Raw genomic sequence first — 19,538 nt, forward strand, 5'->3', positions numbered from 1 at the left:
CGCCATTGTACAACTAAGTATAATGCCGGGTCAAGTGGTTTGATCAGACACGTTTATTTAGTCCATTTCAAAAGATAATTTCAAAATATTTTGTGTAAGAAATAAAAAGCAAATCATAAAAAACCTGCTTCTCAATTATTCGATTAACCCACATGAGCAAGAATAAGTCAGTTATCGGTTCTAAATATCAGTTTTGATATATTTTCGGGTAACTGCTCAGCCCTACTACGCCCGATTCACTCCCACATCTCCCGGTGTTCTCTCCGCTGCACCCCTGAGTTCCCCCCCCCCCCCCCCCCCAGTCTGATACTCTTGAGAAGCTCTTTCACTTCCAGACTGGTTTGTTTCTAGAGCTCAAGATGTCAAAACTAGAACTCGGTTCTGGTTGTTTTTTTTTTGGTCCAGGCCGTTACTGAACTGTGTCGTTCTCGTACTGTCACAGTGACGTGCGTTTTGACGATATGACGTTTCAGGAAAAGTTTGAAGCGTTGCTGGTGAGGGAACCAAGCAATTTCGCAAACGATGTGAACACGCCCCCACCTTTCGGCAAGGAACGCCGGCAGGGATGTGCTCGTTGCGTTCCTCTCCCAGCGGACGGTTATTCCGGTGGAATTGCTCTGTGCGGAACGTTTAAAAGGATGCTGACAGTCCGGCGTACCGCGCCAAGTATCAGTGCGGCACAGTGCTTCTACAACGGACAAACAATGGAAAAACCCTAGTCGTCAAAAATGTGGACGTCCGATTCTGAACATGCGCATTTACGTAGCTGTATAGTTTATAGCCTGCAATAAGATGGACTTTAGAAACTGCTGGAAATAACTTCCTGCTCAATATATTGTAGTGGGGGAGCTTTTGGAATACACTACAATCCTGTTTCCTGTCGTGTCACAGGGCAACTTGAGACAAATAAATAATTGATGACGGTTATAATTCACTCTACAATGGCTTTACTCTTGTGTATTGACCTAGGGGAGTATTATAAGTACACAATACCACTGTATTTAATGAAAGTCTCCTTCATCTGTGATGTCTTAATTTCAAAGACAGATTTTTGATTTTCATGAAAATCTGTTGGCATGGTCTCTTAAGAAATTCCAAATAATATTACTTCTAGGAGGCAGTGCACGCCACGCTATGAGCTTGTAGATCTGCTATTTTTGAAAAATCTTGAAAAATGTGTGCAAATCTTTGGATATGTATTTTTAAAGCGAACATTTGTTACTCAAATCTTTGCTTCTGGGGGTTTCTACAAATGTCTTCTAAATCCTAACAGTTTTTTGAAAAAACATATTTGCTATAATATCAGTGGTTCTCAAAAATGATATGGCCGTGGACCCCCATCTCAAAATATTTTGTTCCAGGGACCCCCAGAAGTTGTAAGAGAGTCAAAAATGTTCGCTTAAAAAAAAAATGTATATATATATATATATATATATATTCAAATTTTTGCACACATGTTCACGATTTTTCAAAAATAGCAGATCTACAAGCTATTTTTGAATAGCCCAAAGAAATCTTACAATGACAGATATGCGTTCCCGGTCTTAATGGGTTAACTTACCATTGAACAACAGCGTGCACCTCATCCACCGCCATTCCTATCCATCTCTGGCGATAAGTGTCGTTTTGGAGACTTTCGGGCTTTTTCCAAGGCTGGTCGGCAGCAGTGTTGCCAGATTCTGTGAGAGAAACAAGCAACCAGGTCTAGGAAAACCAGCCCAAAAGAAGCGACTGTGGGCCACATGAGCACTTTAACATATACATCAGCTATTTGAAAATAGCCGATCTACAAGCTCACAACGCGCCGCGATGCGCCGCGATGCGCCGCATTGTGAGCTTGTAGATCTGCCATTTTCAAATAAAATCTTGTGGGGAAATTATAATATGGAGATCTGGCAACCCTGGTAGGCAGCCATGCCAAAACATCCTACTGTTCTAACAAGTACCTCACACAAATACCTAAGAGGTTTCAACAACACGAGCCCTAGCCCTAGTGTAGGGCGAACATTCTAGCAGATCTACAAGCTTGTGATCTTGTAGGTTGGCTGTTTTCGGCTAAGATACCTTAGCGTAGAGGGGGGGAAAGGAGGGGGCCGTAGTGTGGAGCCCTGGGAGACTAGTATATGTAGGGGTTAAGTGGTTAAATGTGGAATTTTTATGTTACTCTAACAACTTGAGAGCGAATACTATCAAAGAGCTCATCTGTTAGCTGCATGTTTCTTTGGCATTGCGGTTTGCTGGTTGGATTGTAAAACACAGGAAGAACCCGATAAAACTGTCGGTAGAATTAACTCATGGCCGAGAGCCTCAGCATTGAGTTTCGCTCATTCAGGTGTTGAACAAGCTTTGCCCCAGAAGTTAAAATTATTATTATCATTATTGTTATCATTATTATTATTATGTTTATAGACGGATTCCGAGATTGGTGATGCCTTTCCTTTACAAGGGTGTGCCAACAGAAGGGAACTGCAAAATATGACATTGTTTATGTACTCATATTGTATGGAGATCTTCATTAAGTGTTTCACGAGTGTTATTTTGTACTTATAAAGGGATAGTTCACCCCCAAAATGACTTTTTCCTATCGATTAGTCACCCCATGTAGACTTGAATTCATGGTGGGTATTTTTTAGTTTTTGTCACATTCCTAAGCCTATAGTTTGATGACCGGCAGGAAAGATGCTAATGTCTGCTACCAGAGCCACTGCCAGCCATCAAATTATTGTCTTAGGAATGCGACAAAAACTAAAAAATATCCATGAATTCAAGTCTCCATGGGGTGACTAATCGATAGGAAAAAAGTCATTTTGGGCAAGACTGCATTTGTGTCGGCTATTTAAATGGTTAATACACAGGAATAATGCATGTTAGAAACAAAGGGTTTTCACAGTGACTCCTTCACCTGTAGATGAAGACAACGTTACACAGACACAGGATATGTCTTCATCTATTGTACTACAGCGTTTCAGTGTGCTTGTATTATACATCGAGACCAGTGTTATCGTCAATACTTTTACTTTGTAACAGGACGGTTTTTATGAGCCGTCAATGGCATGATTATATATTGTTCCTGAGATATAAGTATTTGTGAGACAGGCTTTGGTCTCTCTTAGTTTTTAAGTATCTTTTAATGTTAGAGAGACATATGAGGGATTACATTCCAAAATAGTACATTGTAAAAATCAGGGTTGATTTGAACTCTGCAAGGGTGTAAAAATGGACCCTGATCCATTTTTGTTTCACTTGAATTAAAACTCCTTTTTTGCTACCCGTTCATTGCATAATATATCAATAACTCAACGTTCAAAGACCTCATCTGTCACATACTCATCGTACATGTGAGAGCAGTGAATTGTTGGTGTGGTGGATTTCGCCAGACTGTACAAAAAGAAATGTCCAACAAACCGTTACTTTTCAGGAAATGGACAAAAAATAACCTGTGTTCCAATGGACGCAATGTATTTACTCTTTAGTCACATACAGACGTGACCACTTTCACTTTCAGAATTGATCAAAAATAGCAGATATACAAACACGTTGCGATGCGACACGTTGTGAGCTTGTAGATTACACTCATGTAGGTAAGTCATACAGCTATATAAAATAAAAGTTATTTTACATGTAAATGTACTACTAGTAGTAGTAGTAGTATACAGTAATACACTATAAAACCCTAATAAGTGTGTTGAATGACCATAGACTAGGTAGGATATAGTACATACAGTTTAGGGAACAGAGGACATACAGAATATTCTGTTTAGAATTGCAAAATCCCTGGTTATTGAGGTAGATACGTATGACTATTTTGCAACCAAAAATAAATATATGCCGAATACACTTTAGAACATATATAAAATTAATGGATGAATACATTAATGACTGAAGATACACAGAATATACACTGATGCAGCAGAATGACGAATAAGTTAGCGACTACTGTAACTTCTGTGCAAATAGCAGTCAGTAGTATGTGGTGAACTATAACAGCTCTGGCCTAGATACAATCTATGCAATAATGCAAGGAGGTTGTGCACGATTATATCCAGAAATGCTGTATTGTGCTCTGTTGGTGATACCATTTTGTCATCAATAGTTTTAAGATGATGAATAACAAATTATGTACAGTTTGGACGTTAATGCCAGTAATTCATTCCATTGGTTCAAGCAGACAAACCTTTTTTATTTTGCTCACTCAGAAAAACTACTTCACAAGAAAACAGAAATAAACCAAAATGCTATTTTTTGGAAAATATTAAAACATTTATAGTGATTTTCTTTGCTGACCTACAAGCTCACCGCGTTGTGAGCAAGTAGATTTGGCTGTTTTTGCTATTTAACCTAACCCTATTTGACGTTCGACAAATTATGTAGTGCTCAAGAGGATAACACATGGATAAATCTCAAGTAGGTAGCTTTACTTTCTCACAAAGGGTGTCTTTTTGGAATGAAATTCTTCATATTCTCATGTGTTCACTGCACTAGACTGGGACTAGATATGTGGACTGGAGGGGAGTATTTGGAGTAATGTTTGTTATCGGTTGTGTCGCGAATATACAGAGACCCCCGTTTGATGACTGGTTTGAATATGCCATCACTGTCACTTGTTGATGCCATTTTCATCTTCTTCTTTTGCTTTGCCATGCTCTCGTTTAAAATGTGTGGATTGGTTTATTACATGTCCAAATAAGAATTTAATGAAAGTATGTTGCTCTCCTGCTGTCGAGTGTTTTATACAAATGCAATACACACACACACACACACACACACACACACACACACACACACACACACACACACACACACACACACACACACACACACACACACACACACACACACACACACTTAACCACTTGAAACCTAGCATCCATATTCTGGGGGAAACATTTGCCGAATATGATCGACAAGCTCACAGCTCACAAGTTGCAGAGCTTGTAGATCGGCAATGTGTGACAAGAGATGTGGTGCAGAGGGTAAAAAACTGCGGACCAAGTCCAGAGCTGACCCCGGTCCACTAAGTATTAGTTAATCGGTTTTACAGAGGGTTTGATGGTGAAGAAAACCGTCCAACTGATCAACTTCAGACTTGCTGTGTGTATCGCAGAGGACCTGACCTGAGGGAGTGCGGTGTCCGGAGTGAAGCCGGTTGGATCAGTGGAGCAGTTCTCAAACAAATCTATATCCACATATAAATCCACAAATCCCCATGTGAGAATGCCCAACTTGCGGCTGGAAGTAGTACAGAGGCCTGGAGTAGGTTTTAACCCAAAGGTGTATTTATTCATCACCAATGACATAAATGGACAAACTCTACAGCGACCTTGGTGTTTGTCTCTCCACTCACAACTCTTCACTGTTGACAACTGGCAGCCCTTTATACCCAGCTGAGCTAATGAGCTTGGACTGCGCCATGTCATGGGGTGTTTTTAGTGCTAGGCATATAAATAAACATACAATAAATACCCACATACATAATCTTAAAACCTCAATGAACAAATACATATCAATCCTTCACACTGCTACAACATTACACTACCACAATATCCTTAGCTATTACAAATGTAAATCACAACCCCCCTCTGCCATTCTGACTTGGTCCAGCCCAATTACACTGGCCACAGAACACCACTTTTTTCTATAATCACTTACATTACCCATATTGCACCTCTCTTACATATCTCTCCTGTTCTCTATCGCACTCATACATATTACACATTGCACTTGCCCCTCATGATTATCAGTTAATAAATACCTAAACCCATGATTAATTGTGCAAAATACAACTGTGCAAAGTGCTATAAAGTGCCAAACATCCGTAACAGAGTACCTCTCTGTTACACCCTATAAGGTATATGGAGATGTCATCGATATGATATATAAGTATGTAAATGTCATAGTACTGACGTCATACACTGGCCTCCAAGTACTATGAATGGGTACTACAGTAAGTCAGGGGTTCTCAATCTTTTTCATGTCAAGGACCCCCGAATTGACACTTATTAGCCCGCGGACCCCGATTTCAAAAGATATGCCAGGGACCCCCATAAGAGAATATTTTTTTTACGGCTCTAGCAGTGATTCTCAACCATTTTAATTTCAAGGACCCCCAGTTTGACATGCATTAGGGCTACAGACCCCCATTTAATGGCATTTCTATCACTTGGTCCACAATTTATATTGTAAAATCTATGTCAATTTAACTCTGAGAGTGTACAAATGGAACCAAATGGACCCGTTAGGGTCCATTTGGTTCCATTTGTACACTCTCAGAGTTACAGACCCATAAGGGTCCAATTGGTTTCTACTTTCTACCCATCATTTAGCTGGGGACCCCATGGAACCCCCTCAAGTACCCCTGGGGGTCCCCGTACCCCACTTTGAGAACCAATGCAGTAAGTAGCCTACTCTGATGAAGGGCACGCATGCGTTCTGATGGCCATTGCTAGTCTGGCTCTCTCTAGGGCAGGGGTCTTCAACGTTTTCAGCCCAGGGACCCTCTCTGAGAGAGAGAGAGATGAAGCAGGGACCCCCACCATATATTGCATAAAATTGTATTGCCGATAACAACTTTTTCATAGATGGGAAATGCCACCGAAACAACTAGATGGGACATATTTTTATAGATCATTATCTATGTGCGTGTGGACTTGCTTTTTGAATTAACACATAGCACTATTACTTTCTTTTGCCCTTGTTCAGCCAGGCCCCCAGTCTCTCTGCCTTTCAACCACAAATATTGCGCCGATCGTGGGGCTCGAACCCACGACCCTGAGATTAGGAGTATCATGCTCTTTACTGGCTGAGCTAGCCGGGCATTTAACACACACATTTAACTATTTAAACTGTCGATACTTAGTAAACTATCACTCTGTACTTAGTCTGCTCTTGTTCGAACCCACGACCCTGAGATTAAAAGAGTCTCATGCTCTATACCGACTGAGCAGGAGCTAGCCGGGCTGGGTTTATAAGGTTAATTGTATATATTGGGAGAGTAGATTTACAGTGCAGATCAGAATTTCAGCCAGGTTCATGTACTGTGGAGGATGTGGGGCTGTTGAATACACTTGGCCATCCTCCAGTCTAGATGGAGCAAAAAAACAAGGATGGATAAATGCAGGATGAAATCCACATGGGAAATACCACAGAAACAACTAGATGGGACATATTATTGTTATAGATCATTATTTATGTGCGTGTGGACTTGCTTTTTGAATTAACACATAGCACTATCACTTTCTTTTGCCCTTGTTCAGCCAGGCCCCCAGTCTCTCTGGCTTCCAAACATAAATGTTGCGCCCAACGTGGGGCTCGAACCCACGACCGTGAGATTAAGAGTCTCATGCTCTACCGACTGAGCTAGCCGGGCTGATTATGTGTGGTAAACAGCCCCATCTAGATGCGGCTCGGAAGGTGGCGCCTCTTGTCTCAGAATTACAAACACACATTTTGTGAACACACAACAAAATACAAAACCAACAAACGAACTAAACTACACAAAACAACTACAACAACAATGATCATAATAAAAATCAATTTCCCCCCAAACCAACACAACAACCTTGGATTGGGATTTAAACAAAGCTTACATTAACTGCTAGGGCGTGCTCTGCTGTTAACCACACCATGATAGGCAAATTGTGTTGCAGATAAAACCTTTTTCATAGATGTTGTATTCATGTTACTGTGTATTTTCAGACATTTAACCACTTAAACCGTTGATACTTACTTAGTAAACTATCACTCTGTACTTAGTCTGCTCTTGTTCAAACCCACGACCCTGAGATTAAAAGAGTCTCATGCTCTACCGACTGAGCAGGAGCTAGCCGGGCTGGGTTTATAAGGTTAATTGTATATATTGGGAGAGTAGATTTACTGTGCAGATCAGAATTTCAGCCAGGTTCATGTTCTTTTTTTTGGCCATCCTCTAGTGTAGATCGATGGATAAAATCCACATGGGAAATACCACAGAAACAACTAGATGGGACATAGCTTTATAGATCATTATGTATGTGTGTGTGGACTTCCTTTTTAATTAACACCATAGGACTATTTTTTATTATTTTATTTTGCCCTTGTTCAACCAGCCCTCAGTATCTCCGGCTTTTAAACATAAATGTTGCGCCCAACGTGGGGCTCGAACCCACGACCCTGAGATTAAGAGTCTCATGCTCTACCGACTGAGCTAGCCGGGCTATTTTTACATGATATAACATGAGAGTCATGCCAGTTGCGTCGACTCCCATTGTAGGAGCGGAATGTGGAAATGCTCGTTGTATCTCAATGAGATAGTTCCAATGTTTGGAACTATAGCCCATTGCGTCCCGCTTTGTGGCGAGATCAAAGCGTGTCATAACTCTCTCTCTCTATGGGTCTGGGCCTATAATGGTGTGGTTAATAGCCCCCCCTAGTGGGCCGCCTCTGCTTAGCCCTACCAAAATAGGGAGGAATGCCAGTTATGTAAGCATTGTTTAAGTCCCAAACCAAGGTTGTTGTGTTGGTTTTTGGGGTAAGTGATTTTTATCTTCATCAATGTTGTAGTTGTTTTGTTTTGTTTTGTTTAGTTTAGTTTGTTTTGTATTTTGTTCAAATGTATATTTCTGATTCTGAGACAAGAGGAGCCATCTTCCAAGCTCCCCGTAGATGGGGCTGTTTACCATGGAGGATCAGCCCGGCTAGCTCAGTCGGTAGAGCATGAGACTCTTAATCTCAGGGTCGTGGGTTCGAGCCCCACGTTGGGCGCAACATTTATGTTTGAAAGCCAGAGAGACTGGGGGCCTGGCTGAACAAGGGCAAAAGCAAGTGATAGTGCTATGTGTTAATTCAAAAAGCAAGTCCACAAGCACATACACAATGATCTATAACAATAATATGTCCTATCTTCTAGTTATTTCTGTTGCATTTCCCATGTGGATTTCATCCTGCATTTATCCATCCTTGTTTTTTGGCTCCATCTAGACTAGAGGATGGCCAAGTGTATTCACAGCCCCACATCCTACACAGTACAAAGGAGACAGGGTTTAGGAGGAGTCTCCTGATAAAAGTGACAAATACCCAAGTCATAATAAATGACAAATAATTAAAATTACACCTACAAAGGTTACACAGAACCCCTTCAGTAAACTAATGCACCTCGAATTGAAGGCGCAATAAAGCCCATATCGGGCATATTAATTGTTTTGCTATATTATACTGTGTAGAAACTTTTAATGAAATCTACTAAACAAACCAAAAGGAGAGCCTCAATCCAAATGGAGAGACTCAATCCTAGTGGAAAAAGAAAACAGGAATGAAACAGGAATAAAATGGAGTGGGCCAAATCTAACATACCTTTTGTGTATGTCAGACACTTTGAGACCATTGAGGTAGTGGTTACAAAAATGGATTTAGTTCAAGGGATTCATTTAAACCATGGGGTTCCACAGAATTTAAAGTGAAGATCCAATAAGCTTCCCTCTGTAGGAGAAGTTTTTTTTTAATATCACCGCCCCTAGGTGGCAAGGTGACTTTCTCAATTCCAATGAATCTCAGAGAGGCTGTAAATCCATGATCTCTCTCTTTGTAGTGTCTGGCAATAGCATACTCCATATTATTATTTCTGATAGCTGCCTTATGTTCTGCTATTCGCACCTTCAAATTTATTTTTGTTTGCCCAACATAAACCTTACCACAGGGGCATTTCAGCATGTAAATGACATGTGTAGTGTTACAATTAATAAAATCCCTTATTTTATATTCCTGTCCAGACTGTGGATGGTAGAAAATCTTTGTGTTCATGGTGTTTGAGCAATGGGTGCATCGACCACATGGGTGATTACCACAGTTCTGTTCTTAACCAGTTTGAATGACTTACAACAGGAGTTTTATATAGACATACATCTTTTCTAAATCTGCAGGATCACTACAGATGCATTTAAAACGCACAAATTGTCCGTATGGGATGTTCTCCACCATAGGTCTGGGGTGATGACTCTGTGCATGTAAAATAGTGTTACGGTCTGTTGGTTTGCGAAAAATAGTGGTGTGCAGGTTTCCCTCATTGTCTGTTGATATCCGTAAGTCTAAGAAATCAATATGTTCTCTACTGTGTTCCATAGTAAATTTTAAAGTGTGATGTGTACCATTGATGTACTCTTTGAACTGGAATAGCTCATCTTCCGAGCCAACAAACACCATGAAAATGTCATCTATGTACCTTTTCCAAAAAATTACATTTTTCAAGAGGGGAGAGGCATCTTGGTTGTGAATAAACTGGGATTCCCAGTGACCCATAAACAAATTGGCATAATTTGGTGCGAATGCAGAACCCATGGCAGTACCCTGAATTTGAATGTACCATTTATCATCAAGCATGAAATAATTAGATTTCAAAATAAAATTCGTCAAGCTGAGTAAAAAAATCTGAGGGGACTTCATCATTTGTACCCAGAAAAAATGACATAGCCGCCAGGCCATCCTCATGTGGAATATTAGTATAAAGGCTTTCTACATCAAAGGATACTAGATATGCATTTTGTGGGATGGAAGTATTTAACGATTTTTAGCACATCCCTAGTATCTGCAAGGTGTGAGGGTAATGTCTTCACAATATCTTTGATAAAATAGTCCACAAATTGACTTAAAGGTTCTGATAAGGAGTTGTTTCCTGAAACTATGGGGCGTCCTGGCGGGTTTGTACATTTTTTATGAATTTTAGGTAGTAGATAAAAAACTGGTGTAACAGGGAATTCAACTTTTAGGAACTCATATTGTTTTTTTGTGATGTTCTTACTATTGAGTGCATCAATACAATCCCAATACAATACAATCCCACTAGAACAAACAAAAAACTATACCTACCTTGGCCTAAACATCAGCCGCACAGGGAACTACAACCAAGCTGTAAAGGACCTGAGAGACATGATTGATTGATTGATGTACTTTATTTAGTAAGACATGAGAACAACAGTACATGGAAGTACAAATTCACAATACGAGGTCTACTAAACTGGAAGACTCATAAAAGCACTGGGCTTGTTTCAAATGAGTTCCCCACGCACACAAATCATGATGACATATAAGAGACAGACAGATATACACACTACTATAGAATGTCATACAATCAGTTTACAGGTTACTGGTATGAAGAGTGAAAAATATGTACAAAAGAAGAAAGAGAAAGGGGGGGGGTGGGGTAGGTTAGAACTTGGACAGGGGCCATCTTTCAATTGCAGCCTCCTGAAGGTGTAACTTTAAGGCAGTTTTGAAAGTGAGTAAGGTTTTACACTCCTTTACTCCTTTTGGTAGGGCATTCCACATTTTTGATGAATAGCATGAGAACGAGTTCATTCCCTTTGTTGAGCCAAATCTGGGTTGAACATGATTTGTGGAGCTGCCTCTGGTGTTACGATCATGGACTTCATTAACATTTTGGAAGTATTTTGACAAATACAGGGGGATCCCAATGTTGTGGTGTATCTTGAAGACCAGGCCCATAACAAGTTGCTGTACTCTGTCCTCAACCTTTGAATGTATATATAATTTTGAAGCAAACATTTGTAGAATCCCCCAGAAGCAAAACTTTGAGATAAAAATGTTTGCTTTAAAAACGTATAAATATTCAAAGATTTGCACACATTTTTCACGATTTTTCAAAAATAGCAGATCTACAAGCTCATACAATCTAAAATGATACCTCCTTACTGTGCTGCAACGAGTACACCTGGTGGAGAGAACAGGTACTACGCCTTAGATAAGTGGTTCCAAAACTTTATAAAAAAAGATTCAATGGTATCTTTTTTTTTCAAAATATTCAACAAATAACAAACTAAACACTCAAGCTCAAACTTCATATTGTATAGATAATACCCCCAAATTATATTAATTTGAGGGTCCTTGACATGAAAACGTTTTACAACCACTGCTGTAACACACATGATAAATAAACAGATCTCTGTCTGTGTCTATCAGTCCAAATTCTTAACTCTGTCTGTATATCTATATATTACACTAGTTGGCAGCATAATATGAACACATTATACCCAATCATCAAGAACATGCCCTGAAGAAGGCCATAAAGGCCCGAAATATGTTGGCTTTTAGTGCTCACAGATGAACTAGCCTTTATATTAAAGCTTTTTAAACTTTGAAGGCTCCCCCCTTTTCCAACCAAAGAGCACCTTCCTACCATCTATCTTACACAGACTTTAAGAACACTGCAGCCCTCCTCTTGTGCTGTTTTATTAGATTTCTGTCCTTCTCTATTGGTCCAAACTAAGCCTAAACTCTGTCTGTAGATATCAGCCGCCCAATCACGTACGCTAGACATAATTAAATACCTCGAATAAAGTAATGTGGTTAGAATCAACATATCTGCTATATTGTCTATTGTATAAAATGATTTCCCCGGCATGTTACACTGAGCAGTTTTACACATCTTCTGTCAAGTCCCCAACAACTCCAGAGTACTTCTACATAGAATGCAGAATTGATACTTTTAAGTAAAACATTTCAGTACTTTTTCCACCACTGGCTTCAAGCATGTCCTTTTTTAATCATCTCATTGTTGAGTTGATGTGACTAAACCCCCGTACAGTCAGGCTTTATTTCTGTTGCATTTAGCATTAGTTTAGGGGTGTATAATAACAATACATCAATTTAAACACTTTTGCAATAAAATATTTCTGCATTTGATCCATTTGATGTATGGGAGACCTTAGATGTTGTGTGGTTGTAGCTCCTCTCCAGTAGAGGGAGCTGTTTGTCACTGCTGGGGAAAAAACCTAACCCTGAAACATGGCAGTCATGGAACCACTTGTTCCTGGTTTGCGATTTATTTGACATTTACAACTGCCACATCTACATAATCGTTCAAATTTCAAATATAAAGTGCTTACCCCCAAGGCACGGATGTTACAAGTTAAAGCGCACCGGTCTAAGTACCCGTATCTTCTGTATTGTTCAATAAAAAGCATTTTAGTCCGATCGGCGGCCATTTTATTTTGTATTTTTGGGTGGTGCCAACCACTCCTATATCTGACTTTGTCCGTGTGTCCGTTCGTATGTATGTATGTATGTCCAATAAACAAACATTGTTGATGACAACACGGGTGATGACAATACAGGGCTCATCAAAGGCACCACTCTCTTCACACAGGGTGTGATTTTTTATAATGTATCAGAGTGCAATACACCTTCCAACCGATAGGGTCATGCAGTTGAAAGTATCAGAGAAAATTTGGAGAAAATGGCCACCAATCGGATTAAAAAGCTTCTTATTGAACAATACGGAAGCCATAGGCACTTAGACCAGGGCGTTCTAACTTATAACATCCGTGGCCGTGGGTTCAGCACTTTATATTTGAAATATGAACGTTTATGTAGATGTACAAGAAGTAAATGTACAAACCTAGCAAACCAGGAACAAGTGGTTCCATGACGCGTGACAGACGAGCGTCATGTGAACCATGTCTACACTGGCTTCAAGCTAGCCTGGTAAACCCCCCTCCCTCCGGAAACCTCATTTGCATTTGATTTCAGGAAGGAGGTCTGGGATCGCGCAGGGAGTAAAGCTGCCCGCAACGCTGCGTATTCGAACCAATCAGCGGCTGCTAGGGGCGGGATCATCCAATCACCTGCCTAGTAGCTTGAAAAAAAGAAAAACCTCTCTGTCATCGATTCTGCTTTCGGAGTCTCAGATGGAAGTAGGCTGTGAAACAAATGTGTGTCGCAAGCTTCTTCCATTTGAAATCATAGTACAGAGTACTGATCTTTATTTAATAAAAGCTATGAGGCTAGAAGAGCAATAGATAAAATAGCAAGACAATTATTGAGCAACACTAGGAACCTGGGCAGTCCAGCGAACCCTTTATAAAGTTTATACACAGAACTCAGTTGGGTCACAGCAAGCTGCACATAGTAGTATACATAGGCTACTGATGTAATATAACTGAATGCTCTGTCATGATGAAACTGTGCTCAGATGGGAAGCAGCCAGATTAAACAATATACAAAAAATCAAACAAACACAAAACCATATAAACTAAAAGGGACAATAAACCATAGGGCAGCGGCAGACAACGCCTCGGCAATCTGTAAAATATCATGATATCAGTTTCAATAACATAACATAATTATTAACCAGTAAGACTCCCTAATCGGGAGATAAGCGACCGTAGGTCACATATATACAGAAGAGGGCTGTAACGGCGATTATTTTATGTGAGCTGCAGTGGCAGGGGGTCCTCCACTGGGGGCGCCACCACTTTTGCATCCGTTCTGGAGCACCAGGAGTGGGTGGTCCCCGGGAATGCCCCGTGAGCAGCCCCGTTGGGGTGGTCATTTGGTAATTTGTCCACATGTGCTCATTTTCTACACTTGGGGGTCCCCGAGGCCGCTGGGGGTCCCTGGAGCTCCGGGGGTCCTTGGAGGGTGTAGTTTGGCAGGTAAGGAGTGTGTGTGCAAAATCTGGCATGGATCGGGGCAACGGGTGCGGAGATATGAGCAGGGCAAAAGTGTGACGGACGTGTGTGACGGAGTGACGGAGTGACGGACGGACAGGACGGACACCTGGAGCAGGTTCCTATAGTAAGTGCGACCTACGGTCGCAATAAGAATTAGAATATTGCCATGGCGTGTGCCTACCTACTACTATGGTCCACTGATCATAACCACAGCTCAAACAAATGCAATTTAAAATACACCACTATAAAATCAATAACTGTTACAAAATCGCACATAATGTAAATGTTTGCCTACCACAGTTCCTCCCCAGCTCAGCGTGACGGCAGGTGATTTCGACGCTCATTACCGCACCGCTCAGCTCCCTACCCAATACCTTTATACTAAACATTAGGCATTGGTTGCAGCTGTGAACTGACGCCGCTGGGAGGTCCCACAGGCTACAGGTGTATAATAACAATAAATCAATTTAAACACTTTTGCGGTAAAATATTTTGACATAAGAATCCATTTGATGTATGGAAGACCTTAGAGATGTTGTGTGGTTGTAGCTCCTCTTAAAAAGGTTAACAATAAAGAATACATCACATGGATGCACCTGGGATGTATCATCAGTGTTGTAGCCTGGGGTCATAGGGTGTTTCGGGTCTCGCAACATACACCTCGCCCAGGTGACCCAGCCGGGGTTGATCAAGCCCCAACTTACATCCCAGGTAGCTAGCTACCCACGGTCAGTCCTCTTAGGGAAAGACAGGGCCCCTCAGTCCGCTTCTCCAGAAGTACTCTGCCTGAACACGGGGAGGCTCTGGCACGTGGAGGGACTAGGCTCTGTGGGTTGTCTCCTGGCCGGGCTCCTCCTTCGTCTCACCAGGTCCAGGACCTGAGCGCAGCGCCAGATCCGGTGCACCGCCCCGATCCAAACATTTCCTTCTGGCGTGATGGTTCCTTGGGTCGATATATTTAAAAAATATATTTTTAAAAATATTTTGTACCAAACCAACGTAAACAAAGCTGTGACAATATAGCAGGTTAACTGTGACTCACCGCTCAGTGTGTTTATAGATCTGATATCTAAAGGACTTGTCTCTCTGGGGTTCCATTTGTGCACTCTCAGAGTTATGGGGGTCCTTGACATTAAAACATTTGAGAACCAATGGCGTCATATTTATAAGACAAAGTTATTGATCAGCTCCAGTCTGATGTTGACTGAGGCCAGCCAAGTCCTGGGCCACTCTCCTCAGCAGCACATTGATGTCTGCAGGCCGCAGCAGGGCCTTGAGGCTGCTCCAGAACAGCCTGCGCTTCTGCTCGTCTGCCGGCCACTCCAGGTAGGTCTGCTGCCTCAAGACCGTCTGCAGACGCAGGAACCTCTTGGGCAGGGAGTTGACAGGGATGGGCTCCAGCAGCACAAACACCATTGAGTCCTGTCTCTCGCTCAGGGCCCGGTGCTGAGAAAAGAACAGCTCGTAGTTGCACCACTCACTCTTCACAAAGTACTGAGACAGCACAAAGATGGTCTTGTAGCTTCCCTCCACGCAGTTGACGATGTTGTCGATGATCCAGCGGCCGGGGACAAAGTCACGCTCGTGCACGCAGAGGCTGAAGTGCTCTCCCTCCAGGTTTGGTATAAGCTGGGAGTCCACCCAGTAGCTGTCCTTCTGACTGTAGGAGATGAAGGTGTGGTACTGTAAGTTGGCCCCTAGGAGGCGCTCTCTCTCGTTCTGACCCCGGCGCTTAAAAATCAACCACACCCACAGCATACGCAGGTACCAAGCTCCACCCGTAGTGTGGAATAGCAGTCCCAGAGCAACACATACACACACAGTCAAGGGCATAAACACAGCCACCTGCATCATGGGATCACAGGACAATCTGCCTGGGTGAAAGTCTTTCAGGGCTCTTCCAGACAGCCTGTGTAGTCAGAAGGCCAATCCAACAGCAGTGACTTATTGAAAGTGCTCAGAAACCAGTACAGCTTACAGTCACAAGTGAAAGGGTTATTTCCTGCTTTGAGTTTCTTCAGTTTAGGCAGTCCTGTGAAGGATTCTTTGTGGAGAGAGTTGATGGTGTTGTTATCCAGGTGCAACTCTTCCAGGTTTAAGTTGAGGTTTGTAGGCAATGCAGCGATTTTGTTAGAGAAAATAAAATAATCATTGACTTCACTACCTGCAGGAAAGTCCCAACTGTGGCTGAGTGGGTAAAGAGGCTGTGTCAGAATCGGAAAGTTGCCGTTTTTAACAAGCTTGTAGATCGGCTATTTCCCCACCCTGACTGCACCCCACGACTGACACATCTGCACTCCCAGGAGCACTCTTTGCTAATTTATTTTGCAAGGTCCGCGTTGCATCGTGATTCGTGACGGTTGTGAGCTTGTAGATCTGCTAGTGACTAGATTGCCGTAAAATGGAGCTACTGACGCGTGACCTATTAATGGAGTTATAGTAAAAAATAGGTTCCCATGTATATTTGTGAAATATGAACATCTACAATGGTTCAATAATACTTAGCATGGATTATTACAAACGAAAAACATCTACCAGACCTGAATTGGTCTAGTAACTCATCAGGATGCAAAAGCAGCATAACGAGCTAATTAACAATCAGATTAAATAGGCTATTTCGTTTTCGTTTTGTTTTATATACATTTAGAACACACTATTATTACTGTTGTAATGTTATTTAAACAGTAAACCTATATGGCCAAAAATAAAGTAAAATATAAAGTAGAACAAATGAAGTAAAATCAGGCAAGAATAATTATTAAATAACATAACCCTAACCTAACCCTTATCCTAACCCTAAAACCGAAATAAAGTCACCAAAAACCGAAAAGAAACGAACAAAATCCGCCAATTACTTCATCACAACGCGCTGTGAGCTTGTAGATCAGTTATTTTCAAATAGCCGAAGTATATATAGTAGGCCTATATATTGCAATAATAATCAAAATCTACAAAACAACTAGTAGCTAAAGTTTTCAAATAATTGTAGTGGATTAAAAGTACAATATTTGCCTCTGAGATGTAGTGCAGTTGAAGTAAAGGTATTGAAAATTGAAATACTCCAGTTAAGTAAAAACACTTCCACATTGCACTTAAGTAGCCTACAGTACTTGAGTAAATGTACTTTAGTTAGCCTACTTTACATCACTGATGACATGTACAATTGAAAATCGTTAGGGTTTATGGGGCCATGACTATGACATGTAAAGGACAGTAGAGGGAGCCAGAGGTCAATACAGAAATAACTGTACTAATTTTGCTGGACGGAGCCGTGAATAAATACATAATTCACAACCCTATTTGGGGGATAAACGACTTCTTTCTTTCTTTCTTTCTTTCTTTCTTTCTTTCTTATTACTTACTTACTTATTTCATTTTTTTCCCCAGTTAAAAACATACTTTCACACGCAAACTAAAAAAATTATCATTATTATTATTATATATTAATGTTATGTTATCAATAAGGTCTTATTGTTTTGCCAATTATCTGGGGGCCCACCAGTGAAAAGAAAAGTAACTTTAAAGCAGTGCTCACAGTTTATCCACCAGAGGGCAGCACATCTCCACATGTATGCTAGAGAACAGTGATTAAGCTTTGACATCTGGGGGGAAAAAAAACACTGTTGTATTTCTGAATGGAATGAAGCCTTTTCCATATGGCCAGACAGACCTTTATTTTATGTATTTTAGATTAAAATCACTATAGTTTAAGCACCATATGAAAATCCAACTGGTCTTTGGGGGGACCACACAAGCACATGCACACGTAATAGGCACACATGCACGCACGCACGCACGCACGCACGAACATGCATACGCACGCACGCGCGCACACACACACACACACACACACACACACACACACACACACACACACACACACACACACACACACACACACACACACACACACAGCCAGTACTTAGCAGTGGTGTAAAGTAACTAAGTACATTTACTCAAGTACTTAGGTACAATTTTGAGGTACTTTTGCTTTACTGGAGTATTTCCAATGTTTAATACCTTTACTGAAAACTTTAGTTACTAGTTACTTTGCAAATATAAATTATTATATTATAAAATATACATTTACCACTTTAGCCCTATATATGCTATTTGAAAATAGCAGATCTACAAGCTCACAACGCGTCGCGATGCGTTTTGAGCTTCTAGATCTGCTATTTTCAAACATTTTAGTAACTTTACTTTTGGTACTACTGGTATATTTTGATGTCAATACTTTCGTATATACTTTTACTCAGTAACATTTTGAACAAAAAGGCCATTTACTTGCAACAGAGTATTTCTACATTGCAGTATTGACACTTGCACTTAAGTAGAAAACGTGAGTACTTCATTCCACCACTGGTACTTATAGCCCCCTGGACCATCCGAAGCACAAACATTTCAATTTGATTTCATTAATTTATTCTATTTTTTACACTTTCACCAATACCGTCTGCTAATTTATTCCACTCAGGATCCAGCTTGAGGGAGAGATTGATGCCGTGTTTCCATTGCCTCTCCGGGGCAGATCAATGGATCAGCCAATAGCCTGTGACCAGCCAGGCCACCCGAGGTGGTTATACCGTAGCCATCTCTGCTCAGAGATGCTCATAAAGTATAAGTGATGGACCAATAACAACCCTGTAGCTGAGCTGTCTCAGCCACTCCGCCACATCGACTATGGGGAATGACTTTATGTACATTCCCATTAGCCCATTGAGACCTGAAGCCGATTCTACATGTCTCCTAAATCTCAACAGTATTCTGAAAAACCTATGTTTCTATATCAGTGGTGCTCAATCTTTTTCATGTCAAGGACCCCCAAAAGTATATGTATTTGGCCGCAGACCCCATCAAAATATTTTGTTCCAGGGACCCCCAGAAGCAAAGATTTGAGTAAAAAATGTTCGCTTTAAAAATATATATATTCAAAGATTTGCACACATTTTCACGATTTTTCAAAAATAGCAGATCTACAAGCTCGTAGCGCGGCACTCGGTGCCGCGCTATGAGCTTGTATATCTGCTATTTTTGAATAGCCCAAAGTGTAAAATAATGTTTTTTAGCTCAGATCAAAAAATGACACAGTTCCAGGTC

The 19,538-nt window shown here is 41.0% G+C and overlaps 1 protein-coding gene across 1 annotated transcript in view; it reads right to left on the reverse strand.

Annotated features, from left to right (window-relative positions):
• Positions 1-19,538, reverse strand: part of sema3aa (sema domain, immunoglobulin domain (Ig), short basic domain, secreted, (semaphorin) 3Aa) — an 818,452-nt gene that overhangs the window by 171,819 nt on the left and 627,095 nt on the right. The window lies entirely within an intron of this gene.

Source organism: Gymnoscopelus microlampas (assembly GCF_963454915.1).
Source record: "Gymnoscopelus microlampas genome assembly, chromosome: 23".
Lineage (NCBI taxonomy): Eukaryota > Metazoa > Chordata > Actinopteri > Myctophiformes > Myctophidae > Gymnoscopelus > Gymnoscopelus microlampas.